We start from the raw sequence: 9,795 nt of genomic DNA, 5'->3' as shown, positions 1-9,795 counted from the left end.
GTTTTATTCACCTTCATCCTCTCTCGACACTGGGATGGGGTCCGTTCGTAACCCAGCTCTGACAGCGCTCTGGACACCCGCTCGTACATCGCGGGTCCCGGCGCCTTGCCAGAGAACACCGTCCCGGCCACCTCCAGCTGCTGTATCCGCGCCTCCGCCAGCCTTTCGTTGCCCCACACGGCGATCAGCGCGTTTGTTTCGGACGGCGTCCACGACATGCCTCGGCAAGCGGTGAAGCTGTTTGAGGCAGAGGCCGATCCACTCCGGCCTGCGCCCCCGGACAGCGAAGCCCCGACGTTCAGAGGAGAGAATCTATTAGGGGTGGAGGGGTTGGAATGGTATTGGTTGCTGTCACTCAGATCCTCGGATTCCGGGGAAGGAACCTCGGTTTTGGGAATCTTCAGCGGCACGGATAGATCAGGAGAACGCTCAGCGTTACTGGGGGCCGCCATCTTGCCTCTGTTGCTAAGGGGAGGGGGCAGAGAGGAAGAGCGTGCGCGCGCTCGCTCACCCAAGCGCGATTGACAGCTCATATCGAGTTATCCTTTTTGCAGTCAAATGTCTATTAATATTATGGTACATATTACAAATAATATTATATGCAAAATAATATATTATGGGTAATTATTATGTAAAACGCAATGTTTCAGTTTTTAATCATTTGAATACATTTAAATATAATAAAGTTTCTTACATTATGAAAAATATTTGAAAACATTTGATAAGCAATGAACTTATATTAAAACATTATGATTATTAATATGCAAAAACGGTAAGCCAATAGCCATTGCCGTTTACCAATGTCAGATTTCAGGGGTTTCTACCATGAGTGAGGTGCGGAGTGAAAGCCGATTTTTCATGTGCAGAAAGCCGGTTTTTGCAAGTCGAAACGTCGGTGTTTCCTTTTGCAAGCAGAAGCAACGCCGTGTGAATGTACCTGCTGCGTTAAGCATGTTTTTGAAGTGAAGACTCGTGTTTGTGACTCGCCCCATACTCGCTCTCCCCGTGTTTCTCTCACTCAAGCGGTTGATGGAAAAGCTGGACTGCATCGACATGCTGAGGGATTACAGAACGCTTTGAGAAGAAAACGAAACGAAAAAGTTTCAGAGAGGCTTTCAATCGGTGCCTTGCTTGGCGGCCTAACAGAAATGTAAGTTTACCAATATAAATATACTTGTTTGTACAACTGCATGATATAAGCAATATCACAATAACTTCCAAAAGTCAACACGGGTGTCGTAAATATTATGTAAATAAAGAAATGTATGATAGTTCAGATTTACCCATTATAGTGTTACACTCCTGTTTTCTCATCGGGTGGAAAGTCCAGGTACAGAAAGTAATACGGTAGTTTTCAATATTTTGTTCCAATCACCTAGATTTGCTATTTAGCGCAGTTTTTCAGCCAGAACTAATTAGTGAAATCAGCTGGCTGAGTTCATGAGTGGAATAAACATATGGCAGGACTTTTACTTTCTGACCCCTGGAGATTCCATCTCTGTCTCATGTATTTTATACAAATGATAATTATATATGTAAACATGATCGAATATGACATTATTAGTAATATTTTATTGAAATATTGAAATCAATTACCCTTGTTCTAGATGGTTATTTTCTCTGCAATACAAGTAGGCCTATTTTCCACTACAACTAGAAGGGAAAGTACCACTGCTGACCACTAGGCGGGGTTGCTCATCCTCGTTACATTCTGCCTTGCGTCAGAGTTTGGTAATGTGGCAACAGTACAGACAGACTTGGTACACTTTACTTGCATGTTCTGTCCGCAAGAAATGCAACTAAATGGTTAATCATGGTCAAATTTGCATTTCTCTAAAAATAAAGCATATAATCATGCCCTGTTATTTTACAGACACATCATTTCTTTAATGCTTTGCATAAAAATAACAGCTTTAGATTTTATGTTTTTCTTCTTTTATGAAGTGTAATACAGATTGTCATAGACTGAACCAGTTTTGATTATTTAGTCTGCTGTCTGGCTGCCACAAATGTACATTAAAGAAGAATTTTGTTATATTCATAGCAGCCCAGATTAATGTTGTTGATTTAATAATGCTGTCGAATTATTTATTTGTGTTGAAAAAAAATCTTGTCATTCTATAGGGAGTTCAGCTTAACTGAGCTGCAGCTTCACAGCTGTTCACATGATTTAACAGAGAATCTATTTCAGGTCAAAGGTTATGGCCCGTCCTAAGAATAGTGAACCGTCCTGACACCATTTTCTGTCTATATCTGGGTGTTTTCTGACAGCTTCATTGTGTTTGATGTCTACTAAAGGTTACATAGGAGGCAGTATAACCTTTAAAAAAAAACAAAGATGACAGGCTCCTATGTAGTTCATAAAAGTACCTGTAGGTTAGTTAATGCAAAGACTTTCACAAGCTTTTGGCGATGGAACCTGAATCCTAAACTGTAGCTGCGCACATGCTGATAAACACATCAATTTGTTTTTCATATAACTTTTATATTACAAAATATAAAAGAATCCTAAGCTAATATTTGCTATTATTTTACAAATTAGGAGCAAACCCATGCAGATGATTCAATTGTGTATGAATTTAGCCTAAGGTGTTCTTTTCTCATCAAGATGCAAGATAAAGAATCCCTCAACCATGATGAATATGAATAATAAAGAGCCACAACCCCCGTATTATAAAAATTGACTTTGTACTACAACACTGGACATTATATTTGTGAATGCAAATCTAAAATGGGAATCTCTTAGCGTATGGATATTATACCCCGCAGACATGCATTGCCATACCTTCAGCTTAATGAGGGAATGGATATGTTTGCTCATGATCAGAAGCATGGCCTTCTGATTAGACTCGCTCTAGAGGCATTTCTAAACGCCTTGCCGACATTAAGAGGAGCACTTCTTAGTCAGATCACATAGTAACTCACGTCTTCGTGAAATCAAGCCAGTACTTTTTTTTTTTTATCATCAGCAAAGTCACGAAAGCCCTTTAAATGGCTGAATGTGAGAGAAATTCTAATGACCCTCTGCAACATTAAGGGGCAGTGAGAAAGCGAAGATAATTACGATTATTATTTCATAATTTAGCGTTTTAGCGAAGATGCTGGAAGCATTTAAGTGAATTTGTGTCGGAGAGATTGCTTTTAGGATTGGCAGTCAAAATTCCTTTGCGTTTTATAAAGCTTAAAGTGCTTATTTGCATAATGTCTAATGGGCAGAGATATTTCCGCTCATCCCCTATGAGCAAAAATACACACGTGCATTCACAGTCAATTAGAGCGAATTGTGATTTTTAGCGCATTTTGGAGGTGAGGATATTTTGATAAACAACCTCTGCATGACATGCTGGTTGCCAGGCAGTAATTTTGGATATTCCGGGTGTCCGCGATGACTGACGCTCTACAGGGTCACAGATGTGTTACTTGTCCAACATAGTGTCCTCTGTCAGGATTCCTCCTGCGATGCCCTTCCTTATTTTCACCTCCAAGACATACAAACCCAGAGCTTTTACTTGACATGAGGAGAGTTGATTTTGGATTCTGGAACGAAATGGAGATCCGAAGTACAGATTCTGCCAGTGATGCTGATGGAAGATTTGCTGTCTTTTTGGTATGAGTGAGTCGTCGATGATGGGAGCTTTTTACACCCATCTTCAAATTCTGTTTCATCTCATCTCACTCGACTGGCTTTAGATCAGATCATTATCACGGTGGTGTGAATGATCATTAGATTCACTCAGCGGCGCGGCTGATTGCAGCACCTGCAGACTCCAGTTCAGAGAAAAAGCACATTTTGGTTTGGAGGCTTTCATTAAGAGGCAGCCTTTTCTCTTTTTTTCACCTAAAGCAAGCATCATAAAATCACACTGAAATACTAAAATATGTGCATTTTTTCTTCCATACTCTTTGTGTTATACATGAAATAAAAGGGAGCTGAATAGCGTTTGTACCTTGAGAAATTATAAATTATATATAATTCTTGAACCATATTTGATTCTTGATTCTATGATGGATGTTTTAGAGAAAGGTGATGAATATCTCTAATGTATAGCTTGTTAAACAAAGAAAGAGCGATTCAATTCAAGTTTATTTGTATAGCGCTTTTCACAATGCAAATGGTTGCACAGCAGCTTTACAGAAAATTAAAGTTTCTACATTATATTTAGTAATAGGTTATCAGTGGTGACTATCTCAAGTTGATGTCCATATGGCAGAAATGTATGGTAAAAATCAAGCAGCTAGTTAATAACACGTAATCAAACAGATGGTGAACACTATTAACAGCAATGATTATATGTTGCGATCAAACTTGTAACAAAATTTGGTAGTTTTGTATGTTGTCTGAGGGTTGGCATCATCTGAGGTCCTCTGGGGGGTTTGCATCATCTCTTCTCAGGTGTTAGGTCATCTCAGGTCTTTGTAAGGGCTGGATCCAGACTGAAGCTTGTGTAATTCCTAGTTACCAAGGGATGCCAATCCCGTGGCAGAACCAGAGAAGGTAATAGAGAAAAATTAGCATAGCTGCTGTTCCAACTCAGCAAAAAATGATGTGTTCAACCCAAGCAAAAGAATGAAAATGTGCATTTGATAAAATTTAACTGAAGTGCAAGGTTATGAGATGCATTATTTGAATGCTTGGCCAAAGAGATGTGTCTTTAATCTAGATTTAAACAGAGAGAGTGTGTCTGAACCCCGAACGTTATCAGGAAAGCATTCCAGAGTTTGGGAGCCAAATGTGAAAAAGCTATACCTCGTTTAGTGGACTTTGCTATACTAGGAACTACCAAGAGTCCAGAGTTTTGCAACCTTAGGGAGCGTGATGGATTGTAGCGTGGTAGAAGACTAGTTAGGTACGCAGGAGTTAAACCATTTAGGGCCTTAAAATTAAGTAGTAATATTTTGTAACTGATACGGAACTTAATAGGTAGCCAGTGCAGAGACTGTAAAATTGGGGTAATATGATAATATTTTCTTGACCTGGTAAGGACTCTAGCAACTGCATTTTGGACTACCTGTAGCTTGTTTATTGAAGATGCAGGACAACCAGCTAGAAGTGCATTACAATAGTCCAGTCTAGAGGTCATGAATGCATGAACTAGCTTTTCTGCATCAGAAACAGGTAACATGTTTCGTAACTTGGCAATGTTTCTAAGATGGAAGAATGCTGTTTTTGTAACATGGGAAATATGATTTTCAAAAGACAAGTTGCTGTCTAATATAACACCCAGATTTTTAACTGTAGAGGAAGTAACAGTATATCCGTCTAGATGCAAATTGTAATCTACTAGATTCTGTGTACTGTTTTTTGGTCCAATAAGTAATATCTCGGTCTTATCCAAATTTAATAGAAGAAAATTATTGGTCATCCAGTCTTTTAAATTTTTAACACACTCTGTTAGCTTAGATTATTTAGAAGTTTTATCTGGTCTTGTTGAAATATATAGTTGAGTATCATCAGCATAACAATGGAAACTAGTCCCGTATTTTCTAGTGGTGCAACGGATCGCAAAACTCACAGTTCGGATCATATTATGGATTTTGAGTCACGGATCGGAAAAGTACTTCTATACCACAGCAAAAACTACTAGCTTAACTAATACAGTTTGTAATAAAACAAGAACAAATACACAAATTACAAGCATAGATGAATACAACAAAACACAGTTACAAATAAAGTCAGTAACAGTAGCATTTAGGTGCAGAAATGTAATAATTAAGTGTAAAATAACACAATAGTGCTCACTGCACAACAGATTAATCTTTGTTAGAGCTGTGGTTTTATTTGATTAGCAAACAGGTATTTATTGGCTGCTGTCTCTTTAATACCAAATGCACGGACCTAATACTGACACACATCCGTTTTTTTCTCAGCTGTTTACGTTCACTTAAGACATATCCGACTGTTTACTAGAATACTTGCCAAAACGGGTATTTTAACATAACTTTGTATGTATGTGAAAGAAGAATCAATTCGCTGTTCACGCGTATCTCTCTCTCTTCGTGTGCGTGGCATTGGCTGAGGTTTTATTTGATTAGCAAACAGGTATTTATTGGCTGCTGTCTCTTTAATACCAAATGCACGGACCTAATACTGACACACATCCGTTTTTTTCTCAGCTGTTTACGTTCACTTAAGACATATCCGACTGTTTACTAGAATACTTGCCAAAACGGGTATTTTAACATAACTTTGTATGTATGTGAAAGAAGAATCAATTCGCTGTTCACGCGTATCTCTCTCTCTTCGTGTGCGTGGCATTGGCTGAGCGCGCAAGTTAAAATTGCTTGAATGTGTAAACTGGCAAGACAAAACAGTTTTTATTACTAAACAGTTACAGTTTACTCTATGATGGTTAAACTTAACAGTTCATCCGCGAATCACATGCGTGCCAAAATGTGCAGCCTGATCCGTACGGATCACGGATCATCTAAGATCCGTTGCACCCCTAGTATTTTCTAATAATATTACCAAGTGGCAACATGTATATTGAAAATATCAGTGGGCCTAGGACAGATCCTTGTGGCACTCCATACTTTACTGGATTTAATTGAGATGATTCCCCATTTAAATAGACAAAGTGATAGCGATCGGAAAGGTAGGGTTTAAACCATCTTAAAGCCTGCCCTTGAATACCTGTATAGTTTTGTAATCGATCTATGAGTATGTCATGATCTATACACTCTAAAAAATGCTGGGTTAAAAAGGGACAAACCCAGCTATTGGGTTGTTTTGACCCAGCGGTTGGGATGTTTTGAACCCAACCGCTGGGTCAAAACAAACCAATAGCTGGGTTAAAACAACTCAATACCTGGGTTTGTCCCTTTTTAACCCAGCGCTGGGTTATATTTAACCCAGCATTTTTTAGAGTGTAGTGTTGAACGCAGCACTTAGGTCAAGTAAAACTAGCAATGAGATGCAGCCTTGGTCTGATGCAAGAAGTGCAGTTTCTGTGCTATGATGGGGACTGAAACCCGACTGAAATTCTTCATAGATATCATTTTTTTGCAGGAAGGAGCACAATTGAGCAGGCACAATTTTTTCTAAAATTTTAGACATAAAAGGAAGATTTGAAATGTAATTTGCCAGTTCACTAGGATCTAGTTGTGGTTTCTTAATAAGAGGCTTAATAACCGCCAGCTTGAATGGTTTTGGGACGTGACCTAGAGATAACGACGAGTTAATAATATAGAGAGGCGGTTCTTCTGCTACAGGTAACAACTCTTTCAGTAATTTAGGGGGTAAAGGATCTAATAAACATGTTGTTGGTTTAGATGCAGTGATAAGTTTATTTAGATTTTCCTGTCCTATAGTTGTAAAGCACTGCAGTTTTTCTTTGGGTGCAATAAATTAAGCTGAATTACAAGACGCTGCCGATTCTACATTTGTTATTGTACAAACCCAATTCCAAAAAAGTTGGGACACTGTACAAATTGTGAGTAAAAAAGCAATGGAATAATTTACAAATCTCATAAACTTATATTTTATTCACAATAGAATATAGATAACATATCAAATGTTGAAAGTGAGACATTTTGAAATGTCATGCCAAAGAAGATTTGAAATGGGTCTGTAATTTGCCAGTTCACTAGGATCTAGTTGTGGTTTCTTAATAAGAGGCTTAATAACCGCCAGCTTGAATGGTTTTGGGACGTGACCTAGAGATAACGACGAGTTAATAATATAGAGAGGCGGTTCTTCTGCTACAGGTAACAACTCTTTCAGTAATTTAGGGGGTAAAGGATCTAATAAACATGTTGTTGGTTTAGATGCAGTGATAAGTTTATTTAGATTTTCCTGTCCTATAGTTGTAAAGCACTGCAGTTTTTCTTTGGGTGCAATAAATTAAGCTGAATTACAAGACGCTGCCGATTCTACATTTGGTTTGTATTTCTGATATCTATTTTATCAGTGAAGAAATTCATAAAGTCATCACTACTAGAAATGTTTAATTGGATTGATTAAATTGGTAGTGTTATGAAGAAATTAATTGATTTTTTTCCCCTTTGCAGGAACATGGAATCACTTTGAAGTCCAAAAGGGGGCTGGATGCCATCTCTGATACTATTCTCGGGTTCAACGGGTCGGTGAGTTGTCATGTTCAAGTTAACATATCTGAAAGAGACAGTTCTTGGTTCAGTGTATTGGTGAGTTGACTCGAGAACCACTTGGAGACATTTCTCGTACAACTACATACAGGTTCTCCGTGGGGTCTTAAGAAGTTTAAAAAAGTAAAAAATCTAAAAATAAAAATTTTAGGCATTCAGAAGTCTTAAATTTGTTTTAATTTTCATACATCCATGTAACAGTACCTCTAATTCTCATTGAAACGCTCCCGCAATGCTTTAGAATTTTTTTTTTAATGTTGTGATATCTTAAATTTAATTCATAATGGTCTTAAAAAGGTTTTAAGTCTTAAATTTGACTTGGTGAAACCTGCACAAATCCTGTACTGTATATAACTCACTGCTTGACCACTATAACGTCATTGGTGAAAATTAGCTAGTAACTAGCTTCCCGAAATCGTAGTAACTTTGTTACACATCCGTCATTCGAACCATGTTTGTTCAGCAATATAGATTTGCCATTTACAAAGTTCTGTCATGAAACTCTTGATGGTAAGTCTTTAACTCGGTATGCAAGTAATCACGTTGTTCGTTACACGGTGCAGCTAATTGGGTTCTGTTGCATCAACAGCCAGTGAGCGTGCTGCTCAACATTCAAATACTTGGCCAGTTTACAGCACGCTTTCAAAACCTCTCCACTAGGCCTGGGCGATAAAACGGTATCGATATTTATCGACGGTACACCTTCTTCGATAACGATATAAAAAATGTTTGATATAGGCACATGCTATGAGTGACGCAGACAGCACACACAAACAGGAACATGAGTGCTGTGCCAGCCTGTGATGAGGAGATTGTGAATAAAAAAAAAATGATATTAGTCGAATTTAAAATAAACCTTTGCATTTGAAGGCAAAAATATTACAATGAATGTTAGGTGTGTGTCAGGGAGCGTCATCAGTGGCGCATGAGATGCGGGGATGATGATGTAAGTGACGTTGTAGTTTAATGTTTTGTTAGTCTAGACCACGATACGCGCAGTTGCTGCGTTATTCATTCAAAATATTAGAGAAATATAGAAGCTCAATGCGGAGAAGATCTTGATTGGGTTAAAAAACGAAACCAAGCCATTCACACAGAACGCATCTCACACAAGAGATGTATAGAAAGCCATGCAAAGTTAAAACGGTTAAAACTTTTAGAAAACACGTCACGAATTTGTGGAGGTTTATTCCTTTTCACTGCGTCTGATATGTTTTTGAAGGCAATCTGTGTGATGGGCGAATTGGCTCTGTGGATTAAGCAATGCATAAATACGTGATGCTGTTTTGTTCATAATTTGTTTATGCAATTTACGAAATTATATTTGATTTATGAGTTAATTTAGACGTAATTTTTTAGTTATTTCCATGCGTGGACAGTTTAATGTGCTGCATTATTTTGCTCATTGCACCCTCCTGTGGCCTCGGGAAACAAGCCAAAAGTTTAACCTATTTAATCTGCATATAAAACATTAGATATTTGTAAAATTTTTATTTTGTGTTTGACTGTTAAAACAAAAAAATATTTGTTGTTTGTCTCAATAAATTGAGTTAATTAAAAAATACAGTGGTTAAATGTAAACCTTTTTTTTTCTATTGCTCTTTGTTTTAAAAAAAGGTTATAAAAATGTCAATAATTATCGATACTGAACGATATGAAACATTATATCGTTGATACATTTTTTAGCTATAT

General features: G+C 37.7%; 1 pseudogene; it reads right to left on the bottom strand.

Moving 5' to 3' along the window:
- Positions 1-8: 8 nt before the first annotated feature.
- On the bottom strand, positions 9-1,365 carry LOC107589399 (myb/SANT-like DNA-binding domain-containing protein 2 pseudogene; annotated as a pseudogene).
- Positions 1,366-9,795: the final 8,430 nt, after the last annotated feature.

This window comes from Sinocyclocheilus grahami, unplaced genomic scaffold, assembly GCF_001515645.1.
Source record: "Sinocyclocheilus grahami isolate Dianchi unplaced genomic scaffold, SAMN03320097.WGS_v1.1 scaffold7.1, whole genome shotgun sequence".
Classification (NCBI taxonomy): domain Eukaryota; kingdom Metazoa; phylum Chordata; class Actinopteri; order Cypriniformes; family Cyprinidae; genus Sinocyclocheilus; species Sinocyclocheilus grahami.
The sequence above is the reverse complement of the archived record's forward strand: the minus strand, read 5'-3'. Positions and strand labels throughout refer to the sequence as shown.